We start from the raw sequence: 21,072 nt of genomic DNA, 5'->3' as shown, positions 1-21,072 counted from the left end.
ACTGAGCATTATAAAACTTATTTGAAAGTTAGAGGCTATCCTGAAGCTGCCTTAGAAAAATACACTGTTGACCAAATTCAAGATCTTTACAACAGTGAGAAAGAGATAGTATCAGAAAAATTTGTAAAACAGGATGATAAGATTGAGTTGGAAGAGTTAAAGAAGAAATATGATGGTATGTGTGGATACCTGATTGAGAAAGGCATGAAGCCTAAGGTTGTAAGAAATCTGAGTAGAGAGGCAGTATTTGACCAGTATTCCAAGAAGAAAGAGAAAGAATTAAAAAGGGTCTATAATGAGAGCTCAATCTTAAAAGAAACATCTGATGAGCCACCTGCTAAAAGAACAAGAAGACTCAGGACTGTGAGGGAAAAGGAGATGGAACAAGAAAAGACAACTGATCAACCTCTGATCCCTCAGCCAGAACAGCCTGAAGTTAAACCTGATGATGAACCATTTATGCCTTGGGAGAATGAGGAAATGATCAGCATCCTAAGAAACATAATGATAAACAAGAGAGGGATGACTGAAGCAGATTTTAATGTTTTGGAGAAAGAGGATTTGAAGACTCTTTTCTATCTGCAAAAAGATGAGTGGGAAAAGGCATTGAGGGAAGGAGAAAATCCCAAATATTATGCTGATGGCAGATTTATACCTGCTGGACTGGCAAGAATTCCAGGAATGATAAAAATGTTAATTGAACTGGAGGCTGCAAGACATGACATGGTGGAGATAGCCAACCTTCCTACTGAGATGGTGGAAGCTATTTATGTGAAGACATTTAACTTGGGACCTCGAAAGCCCAAGAAATCAATTCCACTCAGACCTCCACTCCATCAAAGATTCCCAAGAGGAAGAGGAGAATTAAGCAGCTCAGTACAACAAAGAACAAGACCACAATCTGGTGTGGATCTACCAAGAGAGCTCTACTATGATTCAGTAACTGATACTTTTGAAGGTGATTATGGAAAGTAGGCAGTTGAGGGAAATTATTGTGAGAAGTGACTTCAGAGAATACAATGAAGAACAACTGAGCAGAATGGAGTCACTTCATTTTTATGATTTCAGGGACAGAAGCAGATCTGCAGGTAGACAAATGAATGACTTATCTAAATACCTGTATGAGCAAGCTGGAAATGGGTTCAGATTCTTAAAAGACAACATAAGCAGAGGTGTAGCTTCAATGAACAAAGCAAGAAGATCTGCAAAGGTAACGAAGATGGATATTGCTGAAAGAGACTTTAAGATGTATGTCAGAGATGAAGACCCACTGTCCAACATGAGTTAGTGTATAAGTTTGAGAAGAAGAATGAAAAGGCCAAACTACACTGTATAGAAGAATGGCATCATTGCCCAAGTTGAATACAAGGAAAATGGAGAATATGCATTGATGAATTCTGATGGAAAGGTGCTGGCTGTGATAAAGAGAGATGCAGATCTTGCTTGCTTGCACAATGAAGATCTAGCTGATATTAGAGACTTGGTGATACCAGAAGTACACACTCACTACCAAGTGCTCAATATCTTCAGAGAAAGAGCAGCATCTGTAATCCAACTGAGAAGACAAGCAGCCTACAATGAAAGGAAAAGACAAAACAGATAGAATAGGCTTTGCTTTGTAATGTCTTCGGACAAGCTTTTACTTATGTAATTCTGTTTATGTAATTTGATTATGAAATTTGATGTGTATTTTGCTAAGTGTAAGTAACCATAGAGTGTTTTGGGTCAGCTGAGGTGTTCCAATCTAGGGGGAGATTGTTGGGTCAAGAGTTTGACCCAAATGAGGAGATTTGACCTAAACGAAGAATTTGGAAGATTGGAATCTTCTCAGCCTCCTCAGAAACTGCTAGGTATTGAATCCGAGCACACCTTGGACCTTCGAGTAAGCTTTTACTTAGCCGAGTACGAGATTTTGCCTCCCAGGCAAGGTTTACTTCAAATAGTCTTCTTAAGTGGATATCCGGGAAAGGTATGCTTTTTGGTGATTTCCTGAGTAAGGTTCATTAATTTGGCATATCCGAGCAAGGTTCACTTTGTCAAGCAGGGTTGTTCTTCAAGACCAAGTATTTTACTCTTCCGAGTAAGGTATGGTCACCAAGTCCAAGAAGCCAAGTAATTGGAAGACCAGGCAAGGTATTCTTTAATAATTATGGTCCGAGTATACTTGATGAGTTAATAGAATATCTTTAAGTTATCTCGAGTAAGGTTCTGCTCAAGTAAGGTATGTACTCCCGAGTACGCCTTATCAATAAGTTGTTCAACTGACAATGAGCCGAACGGGATCATAGAAGAACAAGGTTGCTCGTAAGGATTTGTCGATCAAAGTTTGATAAGTCCAAGAAGATTGAATTCTACTCGGTGAATATTTTACTTGGTAAAATATTCTTTAAGTAAAGTCTACCCGGAAACTGATTCCGAGTACACTTCTATGTTTACCAAGTCTGAAAGAAGGTCGAGCACACTGCGTACTCGGAGACTGAAGTTTAATGAAAAGCCTACCCGGAAGACTTGTTTTACACTTAGTATATTTTTGAATATGTAAATTGAATATGTACTATCGGATAGGGTTTCTAGAAGGAATGACAGCTGTCCTAGGTTGGCAGGCCTATAAATAGAATAATTAGGGCATGCCGCAATAAGAGAGGACAAAGAGCACAATACGGATAAGACCGACACATTAATTGAGAGAATATTTTGTGTGTGACGGCTGTCCTAGGATTCCTTCTAAACCCTAATCGATTATCCTTTTGTATGATTAACATTATAAATGGAAATCTTTTGAGTGAATCCGGTGTGTGTCTTCTGTCATTGAATATTCATTGCAACCGTATGTTTGTTATTGATTCCGCCTTTAACAAACGGTCATCTTTCTAAACATAGTAACCCGTCATTAACTCGCTTGTCAACACGATTAATTTTGTGTGAGTTATGACATGATTGATTGAAGATCCGATCCGAATCGACCATACATTCAATAGTTGGGACTACTGACACTCGGATATTATTAGGGTCCGGTACCCTTCATCCTCGGATATTATTAAGGTCCGGTACCCTTTCTTCCATCGCTTCATACTACACCTGTTCTTAAATACTCTTCCTGACAATACGTGCAATCTTCGAAGAGCGTTCACGTACCATTAACATGTCATACGTACATTACGCATACATCATATATATTATACCTGTTCTTAGATACTTTCCTGACAATACGTGCAATCTCCGAAGAGCGTTCACGTACCATTAACATACCATACTTACATTATGCATACATCATATATATTGATACATGCATTTTATCTTACATCATACATAGCAATCACATCTTTTGCTACCATCTGACGGTACATGCAATATCCGAAGATCGTTCACGCACTGTTAAGCAATAATCATACATACATCATACAAGGCATACACTTACCACTTGAGGTAAGTGTATTAACTATCACATTGAGTATGCACACAGCCCCAAAAACATAACAAGGAAGTGGGGCTAAAAACTCACCTCAATGCGGTTGCGTTCACCGTTTACGGTTATTCCCTTCTCGAGCTGTGCACGACTTACTATATAATAATTATACGTTTCAGTAAACTATCACTACACGTATCGTCTTTCTAGCTTAATTATTACCCTCAACGAACGGGGGTCCGGGGGCAGCGCCCCTGGCAGCGGGGTTCTAGGGGCGGCAGCCCCTAGCGGGGTTCAAGGGGCAGAGCCCCTGGCTGGGGTTAAGCTGACCTGGTCAGCTTGGAATAATTTTATTTCCATTAACAGTCTTAGCACATTTTCCTTTAGCATTTTGAATCATTAAATAATTTGTTACTTAAAATCCAAGGGCTTCTTTGTAATTAAATCATTCTTTTCTAATTCCAGGGACTGTTCTTTTCATTCTGCCAAACTCCTATTTCGTTACATATCCATAACGAACTGACTTGTCATGATGAACTGGTTATTTTAACGAATTGAACCCTTCTAACGAACTGGACCCTTAACGAATCAGTTCATAGCGAACCAGTCTATGTAACGAATTGGACCTTTCAATTCGTTATCTTTTAACTATAGCGAATCAAGGGTAATTCGCTATCCTTTCCCCTTAGCGAACTGAAGTTAGTTCGTTATGTTTACTTAGGCGAATCAGCTAGCGAATCACTTTAATTTGTTGGTTATTCCTTAGCGAACTAGGGTTAGGTCAGTGAATGTCAGAACATTCCCTGACATCCCTTAACCTCGTACATACTTTCCCGCCCCATTTGCCGGAAGGCCGCTGGAAAATCGCGAACACGTCGGAAAAATGAGTTTTAACTCGTTTATTACCGTTTTTCGTCCCGTTCGATCCAGATCTGAGCTAGGGTGACCCTAAGCTCATCATAGGTTCGGTTTATACCCGATTCCACCCGGATCTCGTGACTTAAATGGTTTAACTGTGTCGGCTCGTCGTTTCGTGTTTATATCTAACGGGTTTAAGCTCATACAATAAAATACTATCATACCTTGGGTCGGGATCGGTTTCCTTCTTGCTTTCGGTCTAGAGAGAGAGAGACTAGAGAGAGAGCTTAAGTGTGTGTTTTGGGAGGTGTATGGATTGTGTGAAATGAATGATTAAAGGCCATTTAATGACTTATATAATTATGGATCATGGGCTTATGCACATGTCATTTCCTCTCTCTTTCATAGCCCAAGTCCATAACCCATATCCATTTAGCCCAACACTAGCCCGACTCATAATAACTTGTATTTTAATTTATTAACCGAAACCCGAAAAACGGGATGTTACAGAATTCATATAGCTTTGCATATTCATATAATATGAAAAGTGTGATTCACTAACCGTCATTCAATACATATTTCGACATAAAGTAAATGAAAGAAAATGAGGGGAAGCAGTAGGGGAAATGAGAACCACCACACATAACAACTGATGTTGAAGCGTTAGGCGGCGCCGGTACGTACTGTCGGACCCTCCCACCATGTGTATGCATTTGCGTATCTTCCACCATAAAAAAAATAAACACGTTGCACATAATTCAAGTATAAATCATAAACAATATGAAATAATTTCAACATGAATGATATAATGCGAATCTATTTGTAAACAAGTGCATAACTAACGACGTAAAAATTTCTAACGTGCTACACCCTAAAATGTTAAAAAAAATAAAAAAGGGGGTTGTGAAAACTTATATAATACAGTTACACTAGTAAAAGAGAAGTTAACATTTAAGTGAGTTGAAACAGACGAGTTCAGTTCAACGAGAGATCTTAATAAAAATATAAAATATTCTAGATTCAAAATTAGTCTGCAATAATTAAACCAAAACGAAAGACTAGAATGAACTTGGTTATTGGTTTAATGATTTAAGCCTTTGAAAACAAAATATATATTTCACTTTTTTAATTGCATTTTAAACTTTTCATCGTAAAATTTATAAGTGACTTCATGTTAAATTATTTATAAGAAAGTTGGGTTATAATAACTGTTAGTCATGTTATTAAGTCGGTCTTGTTTCAAGAAAAATCTTAAACGAGCCTAAAAGTATAAAACGAGTTTAAGCGAGTAGTTCATTTTGGTCGGACCTGAACTCACATTTTATGTTGGATTTGTTTCCGACTTATTGAAAATAATATTTCTAGAATAATAGATGGAAACAATTTGGTTTTAGATGTTGATATGATAAAAATTAACTAAACCGAACCAAATAGACAAATAAGCGAGTCGGGTTCGTGTTGGTGAATGAGCACGTATGTTAAATGTATTTTAACAAGGTATCACATTCTAAACAATCCGAAATCTTTGAATACAGTACCACATACCTGGATTAGATGACAAAAAGAAAGAAAAAAGAAAACTTGAGTTCTGAAAGTTTGTCTTTCAAAGTCAATCTTAAGAAGCAAAATGAAAGCAGAAGAATGAATGATTATTTATAGGAGAGCAAGGCCAAGTGATTTAAATAATAGTTTGAATTTGGTCAAGCTAGTTAAAAACTCATAAAACACTTTGACTTGAATTAATTAACACAACAAATTGAGTTGAAACTTTGTAATTTGAGTTGCAACATGTTTAAAATCAGTAAATGATCATAATCAACGTTCATAAATATTCAAATGGGTGTTAATGAAAGTTTAAACAAGTCTTAAAACTCAAAATGGTGAAATACACTTCCCGGCAGCACGACGCGAGGTAGGAAGCCGTCCATCGCGCGATGTAGGGAACATTGAGAGGGAACCATCAGATCAAGCCGTCACGCGGCACGTGGCACAAACTTGATCCTATCGCGTGGCACGGTACGACAGGTTGTTTTGCAAAGTTTGATTATTTAACATTTTTAACCTTAGACTTCAATCTGAAAGCAACAAAGGCTCGAAATGCATAAAAATGGAACTTAGGAGTAAAATCATGATGTATTTTATGTTTAAAATTAAGTACGAAGTTTCACGAAAATAAACGGGTAGAGTTTTCAGGTTTGAGAATTAACGAGTGATACATTGCATTCATGCATACAATTAATTAACAAATGATAGAAATTTAATGTTCTTTCAAGAAGATTATCATTTATTAATTTTGAAATAATTAATTGGGCATTTAAACCCAACTTTTCACCCAAAGATAATCATGAATATGTCATTGTTTCAAAGTTATTTACCTCGTGTTTATTACAATTGTCAAATTAAGTCAAGTTTCATCACAAATCAGAGTGGTAAACAGAAATTTAGCTCATAATGAACATAAATAAAACATCAAGAAAACAAGAGCATATAAAACTCATGATAATTAGAATGATCTAACCTAGAATACTATCTAAAGATATATTGTAACATTCGCTATTTTTCAAACCCGAAATCCGATCCATTAAAAATAAAACCGTTTATTCTCCCATCCTCACTTATTACATAAAGCAATGAATTGTTACAAATTATATTATTTCCTTTAGAATTAGTTGCATTTAAACTATCAGTTATGCGCATTTTAATCCCCACACTTCGTTCAAGCGACTTTTGGTTAGAATCCTAAACCCTAGGGACCAGATTTACGTATATTTTAGAAGCTTTTCTTCCTCCATTCCTTCTTTCTTCCTTGATCCATAATTCTCTCCGAAATTGACTATCCCTATGCGTGAACATATCAAACACGCTCTCAATCATTAGTCTAAATGTGTAATTGATGGCTAATTAAAGCGGATTTATCGTCAACAAGAACTGCGGATGACTTGGACCTCTAGCCCTATAAATATTCGACTAGAATGCAACTTAATCAACCCACACGCTCCTCATAGCAACATGAAACAAACCCCATATCAGTTTCAACCCAAAAGGCCGTTTGAATCTAGTCCGATCTCGTGTTCATACCGACAAACCCAAAGTGTCTTTCTCCATCAACACGAACTTAGCTATTGTAATTGTTTTATGCTTTCTGCTTGGTTTATAGGGCTTAACAAAAGCCCTCTGTCAATTTTGACTGACAATGGGTAACCTATGTTTAATTGGGAATGGATTGATTTAGGGTTTATATGATTTGGGAATGAATATGGGTCATTGTTTATAATAAATTGTTTCCATTTACTACTCATGTGTTTCACCAGCTCTATTGCTCGGAGAACCTTTTTCAATACCGTGAACCGGCGTTCGCGCCCCAGGCCTGGTTTTTCATTATTTTTTTATTATCTTCTTTATATTAGGTGATATACATATCTTTTAAGCTTAAATAATAAAACTAGTACTGTTTACACTTGTTTTAACAAACCGAACGTCATTTATATCTCATATCAAATTATCACTTAAACTTTGCTTTATATATATATATATGGGGATGGTTCATGCGAGAAATGTAGTTGTAGTGAGAAGTGCGAGAAGTGAATCTCAACCGTTTATTATAAAAATCAATGGTCAATAGTACACAATGGCAGTTTTGTAACTTCTTTGAACATTTAACACTAATTTTCTGGAAGAAAAGGGCAGGATGGTCTTTTATGTGTAGCTTAAAATAAGTTGTGTATTAACTATCCCTAGTTTCAATCGTAAACGGCCCCTGGATACATGTGCCACGAAATTCTCTTAGAGTTGGTGATGTGATACACACAATGGATAAATTTTAAGGAGATTGATTCAGTTTGTGTAACTATAAGAAGCAATCAAAAGTCCCTGTTCTGTACAAATTGGGGTTTTAGGGTTTAACTAGTGTTGTGCGAGGTGCGACAGAAACTGGAACCGCGGACAAGAAATTGAAGGTATGTTGGCTAATTTATGTAGTGTCTTGTGTAATATAGTTCTTTAGAAGTTGCAATCTGCGTGCTACATGAAGTAATTGATGGTTTTTCGATTGAGTTTTCCTACAGAGCAGATGTGGTTGGGTTGGTCTGTGTAGGTTATAGGAACAGTTAGGTTTTATTAATATTTGGTTAACACACTCATGAAATTTCGTTTCCTTGTTATTAAAAGACTGAAAAAGGTCGGTTTTTGTTACGTTGTGAATGGTTTATGACAAATTTGTGTAGGTACAGTTAGGTTTCAGTAAGATGTGGAGTCTTTGTTAATGAAGAACATACATGTTGTCTAAATTAAATTTTTGCAAATACCGTAGGTTTTTATTGGTTGAGTTTTGTTTTAATGTTAAAGCATGTACTGAGTGGTGTTTGGTGGTGTTAAAAGTTGTTTACAACTCATGTTTTGGTTGTCTAGTTCCTAATAAATGAGGGTTAGTCATAGATGTTAGTGGTTGTGGATGTACGTTCACATGAATGTATAGCATGTGTATGAGTTGCGGGTTATTGTGTACTGTGGGTGTAATGTTTAATTTCTGGTTGCGTAGTTTACTTTGTATGTTTGTTGTACTAGTTGTTATAGTTAGTAGTAACGTAAGATATGGCATTCCTTTGGTGTGTTATGGATGTAAACATGGTAAACCATCTGTGTAACATGCTACATGTCGTTACTATATCTGCCATAAGTCTATGTAGCTACTAGTTTTACAAAAAAGAATAAAAATTTAACTTGATATGCAATTGCAGGTGAGATTCTCAAAATGCAGTCGTTCATAATATTTAGGGGTAAGTTTATTTAATTATTTTTTTGTTTATTGTTTTTTTCTTGTTAATGTGAAGCGTTGTAACATGTTTATATTTGTTGGTTGATTGTGTTGAATAGAGATAAAAAAATTATTTATTTGGCATAGATTATGTGGATTGTGTAGATATTAATACCATGGTAAGTGACTTACTTTGATGTATGTGTATCTACCTTAAATTCTATATGTATTTGTTATTTTATGTAGGGATGCTTATTAATTGTGTATGATAAAATTATAATATGTGTATCTAACCCTTTCTAGCATGATTCAGACAAGGTTTTGAGTACTAATTAACAATTTGTATGTAACTAAGGTGCTTATGCAAGATGTTATGTTTTTAGTATAACTCGCAGAATGTAATCGTGTATATAACTTATCTGTTCATTTAGATAGCTATATTTACTTGTGTATGGAATAAATTAGGTGCGTATCTTATACTTTTTAAATGTGTAGGGATTATGTAGTGTGTAGGAAATAATTATATTATGTTGATCGGGCATTATGTATGCGAAAGTACTTAGTGTGGTTCTTGTTTTATGTGTAGGGCTAATGGGTCAATTGTGTAAGTAATTTGTTTATTGTGTAGGGGTGACTGCAGTTGTTGTGTACGCAGGTTGTTTATTGTGTAGGTTTATTGAGCTTCTAGTGTATGTGGTTTATGTATTGTGTATGCTTATCTAGGTGATTTGTAGATCGTATTCTGCGTAGGGGTGACTAGTTGTGTATGAAAGTTGTTTACTATGTAGGTTTACTGAGCTTCTTGAGTATGTAGTTTGTTTGTTGTGTATGCTTATTTAAGTAATGTCTAGATTGTATTTGTGTAGGCTTGTTGCTTGGGCTTGTGGGTTGTTTAGGCTTTTATTGGCTCTAGTGTTAGATATTAGGTTGCTGCGTGATTTTAGGATGTAGAGATTTTTAGTATGGTCTGTGTACACTTATTTAAGGTTGTTGGTGTTGGTGTATGATGTTAAGGTTTCTATGTTGTTATGAAATGGTGAATTGTTGTGTATGTATTTTGTTCACTATGGAGGATTAAACTTTTATGTAGGTTGTTACTTGAACGTCATCAGTTTCAAAACCGGTGATATCCCAAAATTTTCGTATGTGTAAGCAGTTTATTTCTTTTGCTATACAACTGATTTGCAAAAAAAAATTGTATTTTGTGCAGAGGGACTATTTTATGAGTTACGAAGGAATGTTGGTCATCTGGCAGATTCATGCATTGGGTTTGTTAACAGCAAAATGGTTATAATTAAAATGTTGAACAAAGATAATTATGCAGTCCAGAATGATAAATTGGGATTGTGGTCTAGGAGACCTTCATGGGAAAGATAATTTGTGATTGTGGTTGAGGAGAGAAGTTGTAAAAATAGGAAACCATACATATCAGTTTAAGGACTAATACACAACGAAGAGTTTGCTATATGAAATAAACATCAGAAGATCAAGCATAATGGATGCTCTAAGTACAGAATGAAAACTTGGTTTATGCAGGCTGAACATTATTTTATGGGGTTGAACCCTTATGTTTTGACTTTTTGGTATGCCTACACGAATCTAGGTTAAGTGTTTAAGACTCTTTTATCGGTATGTTATTATATTTGTGAACGCCTACATTGCAATAGATTTTTGTGAGTTGGTATTGTGTTATAGATAATCTATTGAGGATTAGTTTCATGTGGGTAAGAAAAAAGGTAGATTGTTAACTCATGTAAGACAAAATTTACATGTATATATACATTGTATATTTGCATGTTTTGTTTACAACAGTTTGAGTTTGTGTACGTAAGCACAAAACATTGTCTTATAGAATATATAATAATATTGATGTATCAAATATAAAAAATGTGTGCTAGAAGACCTGGTACATAAATTTTTTTAAGTGGATAATTTTATTAATATTTCAAGGTTAATAATTTTATGTGATTTGACTTGGATATCGTATTAGTGATGATGGTGCTAGAAATCTTTGATCATGAATAGGGACGATATTTGTGTACTTGAACGGATGAAGTTGGATAAACATAAAAAATTTTATTAAAGATATAAAAAATATTTGAAACCTCTAATAATTAATAGTTGCCAAATGTAAGATTAAAATATATTACCAATATACCCTTATACGCAATTTAAATGTAAAATAAAAAGAAAAATTATGATTGGTTGTAACTACTTCTCACACTTCTCGCAGTAAAAATACTTCTGAAATGAACCTAATCCTATATATATATATATATATATATATATAGTGAAAAGATCCAATACACTAATCCTTAACGTACATTAACGTACGTGAATCTCGTTTTTCACGAATCGATCCATGAAATCACATTCTACATCTCGGAATCGTCAATACATATCCAATTAATCATTGGTTAACCGAAAAAAACAGTTTTGGATCGGTAATCGATCAATTTTTTACTTTTTTCACGAAGTCCGTTTTTTCAAGTGTTTTCTGAGCGTTTTAGGTTTTTGGCTGAGGATTTAAATTTTTCTAAGAGTTTTAGGTTTTCGCCTTTGTTTTTTGCCTTTGAGCGTCTCGCGTACCTCTCGTACGTTAAGGCATTAGTGTACAGTATCTCTACCATATATATATATATATATATATATATATATATATATATATATATATATATATATATATATATATATATATATATATATATATATATGTACTTCATCTTTATAAATCTATATTACCCAATATAATATTTTTTTTGAATAAATAAATAAACAAAAATTAGTTTTTTTTTACTTAAACCGGTCTCTATAACCTTTTAAGAACGAGATATTCGTTTAATGCATAAATACACGCATAATATTAAATTGTTTACTCTATAACCCAAGTGTTTAAGTTGTTTACTCAACTTTATAACATTAATAAAAAGTATATTTAACGCCTTTTTATCCCAAATCTGTTTTAAAACCATGTTATCGTGTTGTGCTCGTTTATATCACTCGAATATTTATTTTAGTTGTACTTTGAAATTAAGACATATCGTCGAAGCTTCTCGTGAGACTAACTGGTTCATTCTAACTGTAACCGTCTATCATATTCAATTTGAGTATAAGTATCCCCTTTTCATATTTTATATTTTGGGGGTAGAATTCATACCTTATTCACATTTACTCATGTTTTTTTACCACATCTATTTAAAACACAATTCAATTCATATTTGCGTGTGATTATTGAATGCTCTATGATAATGTTTTATGTGCTTAAGTGTTTATTTTATTGTTTGATGGTTGGTATCTCATCCACATCTATTCTTATCTAGTATGACTATACACTTACCGCACTACATTGATTTCGTATCAATAGGAACGGTTCCACATCTATTTAGTTGTTTACATATTCATAAGATATGCAATCCTCACCATTTTACATACGAATTGTGATTTACCTATATATATATACATATATATATATATAACTATAACTTATGTATTCTTACCAACATTCGTGTTGACAAACACTATTTTTATACATGTTACATGTACAAGTAATTTATATTGTTCAAGATCGAAGATATTAGATTTACCTTAGGATATTTATTCAAAATACAAAAGTATGATGTATTTGTTTTTGTGTGTTGAACTTGTGTTCTTGTTAATGCTAATGAAATTAAATAATTACCGTCGATTTAATCAGTGTCTTTTGAGATATTGTCCAATCAATACGTTTTGCCTTCAACATATTATGCCGTCTTTGGTCGGGGTATGTCAGATTGGTATCAGAGTCGAAGGCTATAAGATATGTGGTTAGATATAACGACCTAGTAACATGTTTAGGGTCCCTATACGTGATATGCGTTTACGTTTTTGCACCCTGAATTATATTATTTTTAATTAACGTAGCTTAATATTATTTAATGATTTTATATTATTCTTCTAAATAGAAGCACACACACCTCTGAGGCTATGCCCACTCTCAATATCATTTTCAATATCCTAGATATTATTTTAAATTGGGAAATTCCTTAACAATTCCCACCATTTTTACTTTTTTATTACTCCCCTCTCATTGAGGATGATTCGTGTGACGGATATGCAGCAACTGTAAATGGGACACACTTGTTCTCCGAACCCTTGACACCAAATATTGCGAGCCTAAGGAAATTCAATGCTTATAAATATGAATAACCCGTGAGACCCAGTTGCTTTCTTGGAAGGTTCGGCGAGGGTGTTAAACTTATTATTCCAAAACATATCACACCAAACATCTACGAATCTACTAATGAATACCCAACCATTCACCTCAACGCACTCATATCAATATTAAATCTATTATTGGAAAATTAAGCCATGGTGATACAAGGATATTTCAACAATGAGATTTTGGTTCAAATTTTTGATTTTGTTATGATTGATTATTTTCTCAAGCTCTTGATGATTCTTGTATGTCTCAACCCACTATTTAAATTTTACCATTTCATCTAATTATCAATTTCATCAATTATCCAAGTTAAGGTTAATAAAATTTTCATTTTGTACCCTCATAAATTTTCACAAACTTGAAATTTTGCATAGTTATAAAGTTTATCCCAAAACCAAATAAAAATTCACATTTTGTCCTTGTAGCATGTCTTCTTCTCTTCTCATCAACCGTAAACGTTGCACCGACAACTCTTGACGTGGCATGTCGTCCCGCATTGTGAAGAGAATCGTGGAAGCTCTTCCAACACTAATTGCTCAGCTCCAAACTGTGAATGTTGCTACCACACCTGTGAATCCAAACCTAGTCGCTTGCTCCTTCAAACAATTTACAAATGCTAACCAAACCGGTTACGTTGGGGTGAGGGTGCTACCACCCTCCTCCAATGGTTCGAGTAGTTGGATAGTATGTTTCTTTGTTGTATGTGCTTGGAGGATAAGAAAACCACCTACGCCACAAGCGTCTTCAGAGTGAGTGCCCTTACTTGGTGTAATATTAAAAAGCACTCTCTTGGGGCTGAGTTTGTCATGTCTTTCCCATGGGATGATCTCAAGAATCTCATGCTAGAAAGGTTTTTCCCAAAAAAAACGAACTCCGGAAGTTGGAAAAAGAGTTCTGTAACTTGAAACAATAAGGTGGTGATAATACCACTTACAATGATCATTTCCACGAATTGAGCCTCCTCATCCCGCATATGGTCACCCCCTTGAGCGTACCATCGATAAGTACATCTCGCATTTGCCTATGCAAATCCAAGATTCCGCCCTAAGCCATGACCCTGAAAATCATTCATGATGGCATCACTCTAGCTGGTACCCTCATCAAGAACCACATTAAGGTCGGGACCTTGACTCGAAAGAATTCCAAGAAGCCCAATGATAAGCCTACACCCGAGCCCATGAAAGAGTCAAGATCTGAAGCCTCTAAGCCTGAATCCTCCAAGCACAACATCAACAACAACTCATCCCATTATCGAACCACAAAAGAAAATCCAATTCCGAAAACTATGTCTTGGCCCAATTTCAAGCCCAAAAATCCCAACCCAACAAGTAGCCCTACACAGGACCCCACCCTTATTGTGAAACGTGTGAATTCCACCGTTCTCCTAACCTCAAGTGTCGTCAATGCACCAATTGCGGTCCTTTTGGTCACCTCTTTACCACATGCCGTGAACTCAACCAACCTATGATTCAACCATTTACATCACATGTTACCCAACCCCAAACATTACCTTATGCTCAACCGTTTACTCAAGGACCCTCAACTATTAGAGCTTATTACAATTGCGGAGATTCTAGCCATTATGACAATGCATACTCGCACACATGTACCAAATTCAATCCTACCCAACCCAAGCCACTCAATATCAAGCTTACCAAGCCCAAGTCATCCAAGCCTAATGTAACCAAGCCCTAGTGAATCAAATTCAGCCGATCCAAGAACAACCCTACCCATTCAAGCAATTAAAGCCTAACCCATTCAATCTATTCAAGCCAACCAAATCCTAACCAACCAACCAACCTGAAGTTAACCAAGCAACTCAAGGTACTCAAGGAAATGCATGTTAAATCAAAGGATCACAAGTCTAACCTCGCCCTTCATGAAGACATACTACGTAAAAGACGTTTATTTTATCTACTTCTTTTCATTTAAATGTAAAGACTTCATTAAATCTCAAGGTTTGTCTTTGAGGGTTATATATGTTGAATCCAGTTTCTCATATATTTCTATCATCTCGTTTATTGCGCTGTTTATTATTAAGTAATTTATTATCTCATTTTAAGTGGTATATGACCGGTTACCTAACAGGATTATGTACATGATGATGTACATGGTTATCTAATAGTACTGTGTTAGTATTATGAACTACCTATGACCAATTTTCTACAAATGTTTTGTTTAGAAATTTAGACTATAAACATATATTGTTCATAGTTATCTAATAGGAGTCACATATACAATTTTTTTTATATTTTAATACATGGCTACCCAAATCCCCCAAAACTCACCTCGTCCTCTTAGTACTATTTCCTCATCTTATGCAATTTTTTAATCTTGATTTCAAGCATCATCTATTATTATATTATTTAATCATGTGATTTGTTGTTATTTTTGTGTGTAGTTATTCATGAATTTTGTTTTCACCTCAACTATTTCTATACATTGAATGTGTAAATTACTTATTAAATTTCAAATTTTCCTCCATCCTTTTTATTTCGTTACTTTTGATGGTTAACTTTAACAATTTCGTTATTTACCAACTATTTATGGTTGTGAAATTTCACTATTTATTTAGTCTCATTTTATTGCTCATGACCAAATTCCCATTTTAATATTCATTAAAAAAGTTCTTTTTACCTTGTTTTCGAACCTGCACAACCGAGGAAAACTATGTGCATCATGCGGCGATCTAAATAATTATAAGTGCATGCATAATTATCGAAATGCTCGCAAGAAACTCATTGTGATTACGGTTTTGTGTCATAACTCAGACCTAGAGTAATTTGGGTAACGATACAAATATGGATGTGATAAGGGCATAGTGGATACGACGCTGGTACATCCTATATATAAATGTCCATATCATATTTTCCATTTGTAGCGTTATTCGGGTCACTCGAAAATTTGTGTTATTTTTATTTTTTTAGAAAAAAGGTTCTCTCTTGACACTTATTTTCTTCCTTTATATAATGGTTTTTTGTCTTTAATTTTAGGACGAAATTTACAAAAAGGTTGTGAATACTATATCATTCGTTATTTTTAAAACCCTAAAGCGGACACATTTTAAAAAAAAAAAACTTTTATTTATTTGATCCGCACTTATTATATAAAGCAACGAATTGTTACAAATTATATTATTTCCTTTACAATTTTATGCATTTAAACTATCAGTTATGCGCATTTTAACCCGCACACTTCGTTCAAGCAACTTCTGGTCAACATCCTAAACCCTAGGGACCATATTGCTAATATTTTAGAAGTCTTCCTTCATCCCTTCCCTCCTCTCTTCACCACGAACACACCCCTCCCCCTCCTTGCTTCCTTGATCTATAATTCTCGTCGAAATTGACAGAATTGACCGTCCCTACACGTCAACATATCAAATATGCTCTCAATCATTAGTCTAATTGTGTAATTTACACCAAATTAATGTGGATTTAACATCAACAAGAACCGCGGCTGACTTGGACCTTTAACACTATAAATATTCGACTAGAATGCAATTAAATCAACCCACATACTCCTCATTGAAGACAGAAACAAACCCCTATTTCAATTTCAACCCAAAAGGTTGTTTGAATCTACTTCGATCTCGTGTTCGTACTGAAAAAACCCTAAGTGTCGTTCTCCATCCACACGAACTCGGGTACGCTATTTGTTTTATGCTTTCTGCTTGGATTTAAGGGCTTTACAAAAGCCCTATGTCAATCAAAATTTACAGAGGGTAACCAATGTTCAATCGGGAATCGATTGATTTAGGGTTTATATGATTTGGGAATGAATTCGGGTCATTGTTTATAATTGATCGTTTCCGTTTACTACTCAAGTGTTTCACCAGCTCAGTTGGTCTGAGTACCTTTGTCAATACCGTGAAACGGCCTGGGCCGCAAGTTCGAGCCCCAAGCTCGGTGTTCATAATTTTTTTTTATTTATTTTGTTATTTTCTTTATATTAGGTGATATAAATATCTTTTAAGCTTATATATTAAATTTAGTATTGTTTACACTCGTTTTAATGAACCAAACGTCATTTATATCTCATGTCAAATTATCGCTTAAACTTTGATGTATGTATGTATGTATGTATGTATGTATGTATGTATGTATGTATGTATGTATGTATAAACTTCATCTTTAAAAATCTATATAACCCAATATAATATTTTTATGAATAAATAAATAAACTAAAAATAGTTTTTTTTTTTTTTTTTTTACTTAAACCGGTCTCTGCTAAGCTTTTAAGAACTAGATATTCGTTTAATGCCTAAATACATGCGTAATATTAAATAATCGATTTCCAAGTATTTAATTTGTTAGTTAACTTTATAACATTAATAAAAAGTATATTTAATGCATTTTTGTTCCCAAATCCGTTTTAAAACCATATTATCGTGTCGTCTCGTTCATATTGCTCGAATATTTATTTTAGTTGTAACTTTGAAATTAGGACATATTGTTGAAGCTTTTCATGAAACTAACTAGTTCATTTCATTCGTTACCGTCAACCATATTCAATGTGAGTTTACGTATCCCCTTTTACCACATCCATTCAAAACACAAGTCAATTTATGTTTGTGTGTGGTTATTGCATGCTCTATGATTATGTTATATATGATTAAGTGTTTATTTTATTTTTTGATGGTTGGTATGTTATCCTAATATATTCTCATCTTGTACGAGCATACACTTACCGTAGTATATTAATTTCATATCAATAGGAACCGGTCCACTTCTATTATTTTTTTACATATTCATAAGATTTGTAATGCTCACTGTTTACATATAAATTGTGATTTACCTATCTATATGTATATATAACTAAAACTTATGTGTTGTCACCAAAATTCGTGTTGACAAACTCTATTTTAATATATGCTTCATGTACAAATAATTGATTTTGTTCAAGATCGAACATATTAGTTTTACCTTAGTATATTTATACAAAAGTATGATGTATTTGTTTTTGTGTGTTGAACTTGGGTCCTTGTTAATTTTAATGAAAATAAATAACTATTCTCATTTAAATTAGTGTCCTTTGAGATATTGTCCAATCAGTACGTTACGGCCCGACATGTTCTGCAGTGTTTGGTCAGGGTGTGACAAATATCCTGATGTCTTAGTGTCTTTTTCGAACTGGAAGTTATGGTTGTTTCAATAAGCCTGATGGCTTCTATCAGCTTTGACTTGTAGGCAAGTCAAACACTTGGCAACACATAGAGCAATATCTTTTTTCATTCCATTCCACTAGTAGTTATGATTGAGATTTTGATTCATCTTGTAACTACCGGGGTGCATGATGCACTTAGATCTATGAGTTTCATTCATAATTTTCTCACAAAAATCTCCTATCATTAGTACCCAACTTGTAAGTCCCGTGAGAGGAACTTTCAATGTGATATCACGTAAACCCGTGGTTAGGCGGAAGCTAACCACAAATTGATTTAATGTAGAGCAAACAAACACAATAAGAACACGGTAATGCTTCAAAACACACGTTTATAACGCCGGGTGCTTAAGCCCTTTGCAAATGATTACAAGATGATTATACGTCTCTAGTCTCTCTCTCTCGTGAACGACTAACCCAAAACAGCCAGCATACATCATATATATATGTATATATATATATATATATATATATACTTGCTAACCCTAAGCCCAAACATATAATAAGCCCACCGAAATCCCTGATTTTGGTTTACATAGTACAGCCAAAACTAAGCCCAATCACATAAGCGCAAACAACTAAATGTAGCCCATCATTCTCCCCCTTGGTTTACCGCTTGACCATCACTCTTTCTCAAGTATGTCAGTATCAGCTTCCATGAAAGCACCTTCCCATAACCCATACATCATACATTCATTCACATAAAAAATCATACGTAAATTATACGTAGCTTAACAACTTGATCGTACGTGCAACATCCGAAGATCGTTCACGTACCGACAAGCAATCATTCATACCTTTCACATAATCACATAAGGCATACACATATCACTTAGGATAAGTGTATTAACAAACACATCAAGTATGCACACAGCCCCGAAAACATAACAAGAAATGGGGCTAGAAACTCACCTGTATCCTGTTGCGTTCGCCGTTAATCGTTATCCCCTTCTTTAATTGCGCACGGCTATATATATATATATATATATATATATATATATATATATATATATATATATATATATATACTGTTAATTAACTGTATAATTAATTAAGTTGGTATTTTAGTTAACCAATGTATTTTCTAAATTGGGCTTGTTTGTTTAACTTAAGATAATGGGCTAGTTTGTTTGACTGAGGATATGGGCTTAGTTAATTCCGGCCCAACGGTCCACCATCCGAGCCCAACCGGCCTTTATGGAACTGGGCAAAACTGGACTCAAGCCCAAAACCCAAAAGAGGACTGTGGCCGAGAACTCCTGGCAGAGAAACCATGTTGACCGAGAACTCCGAGGTTTGACCTAGAACGCCCAGGTTTGACCGATAACTCCAAGATTTGACCGAGAACACTCAGGTTTGACCAAGAACACTCAGGTTTGACCGAGAACTCCCAGGTTTGACGCCTTCAGCTTGATTTCCTATCTTAACACCCTTAACCCAGCTCTAGGTACCCATTTCATTAATCTCTACAACCTTTTCAAACTATATGGAACAAGTATAAAAAAAACGATTTGGGGTATCTTTTATATGTATCGAAATATACACAACTCAATTAAATAAAAAATTAATAAAAAATCGAAATATCTCATAATCGACAATTTCGAAATAAGGAAATATCCCCCCTTTTGACTTGCTTTTTACTTGTTGGAATTCAGACTTTATATTCACACTTCTTTTGGTGCTCCTTAATGACCAAAAAATTTGATCTCTTATAATGATAACTAGCCAATTTTTTTATGTCGTTTTTCTAGAACATAACTTAATTGATGTTTCTTCATAACATTCATTCGAGTTAAAGCAGACTATATGGAATTTTAAAAACGATTTGGGGAGTCTACTTTAAAATTTCTAATTGTCCGCCCTTCACCCACCCCTCGAGTATATGCTTCAACAGGAATCACCCAAGGGTAGATTATAAACCTCTAGTAAAATGACCGCCTGTAACCCAATAGTCCATTTTAGGGATTGGCGACTTACCCATTCAGTGACTTTGGCACTGGACGTTCCCCAAACGGTACTCGAACATTGGCTCGAGGCATTTTCTCTACCCCTTCTTACCCTGAAAAAGCAGGTCACCTTACGTCCTTGAACCGATAACCATCTTTCGGTTAACCTAGCCACCTCCGTCCCTCGGGACCAACAAGGGGTAGTACCGGAATATATGTCATGATGTGAGACAAACGTTAGTAATCAACTTATGTAATAGAGTTGATCCACTAAGGTATTTAGCAGCGGTGTAGGATCAGATCCCAAAGATAGTAAGTCTTTCCTTTTGAAAGTCTTTTTCAAAAATCCTATATAATCTAAATTTCTATATGATATGAATCATCAGGTCACCAACTTCCTTCACCTTCCGGCACTGGGCAGCCGTCAGCCCCCATACATGGTCTTACGACCTTGCGGAGACCTGTGTTTTTGGTAAACAGTCGCCCGGGCCTGGTCACTGCGACCCTCTTTGTGAGGAGGCACCCTATCTTCCGAAGTTACGGGGCTATTTTGTCGAGTTCCTTAGAGAGAGTTGTCTCGAGCCCCTAGGTATTCTCTACCTACCCACCTGTGTCGGTTTCGGGTACAGGTACCCTTTTTTTGAAGGTCGTTCGAGCTTTTCCTGGGAGTATGGCATGGGTTACTTCAGTGCCGTAGCGCCTGGTACTCGAACATTGGCTCGAGGCATTTTCTCTACCCCATCTTACC

The sequence above is a fragment of the Bidens hawaiensis genome, unplaced genomic scaffold (genome assembly GCF_021521415.1).
Source record: "Bidens hawaiensis isolate Kalapana, Puna unplaced genomic scaffold, B.hawaiensis_p1.1 tig00063327_1, whole genome shotgun sequence".
NCBI classification, from domain to species: Eukaryota; Viridiplantae; Streptophyta; class Magnoliopsida; order Asterales; family Asteraceae; genus Bidens; species Bidens hawaiensis.
Note: the sequence above shows the minus strand (reverse complement) of the source record.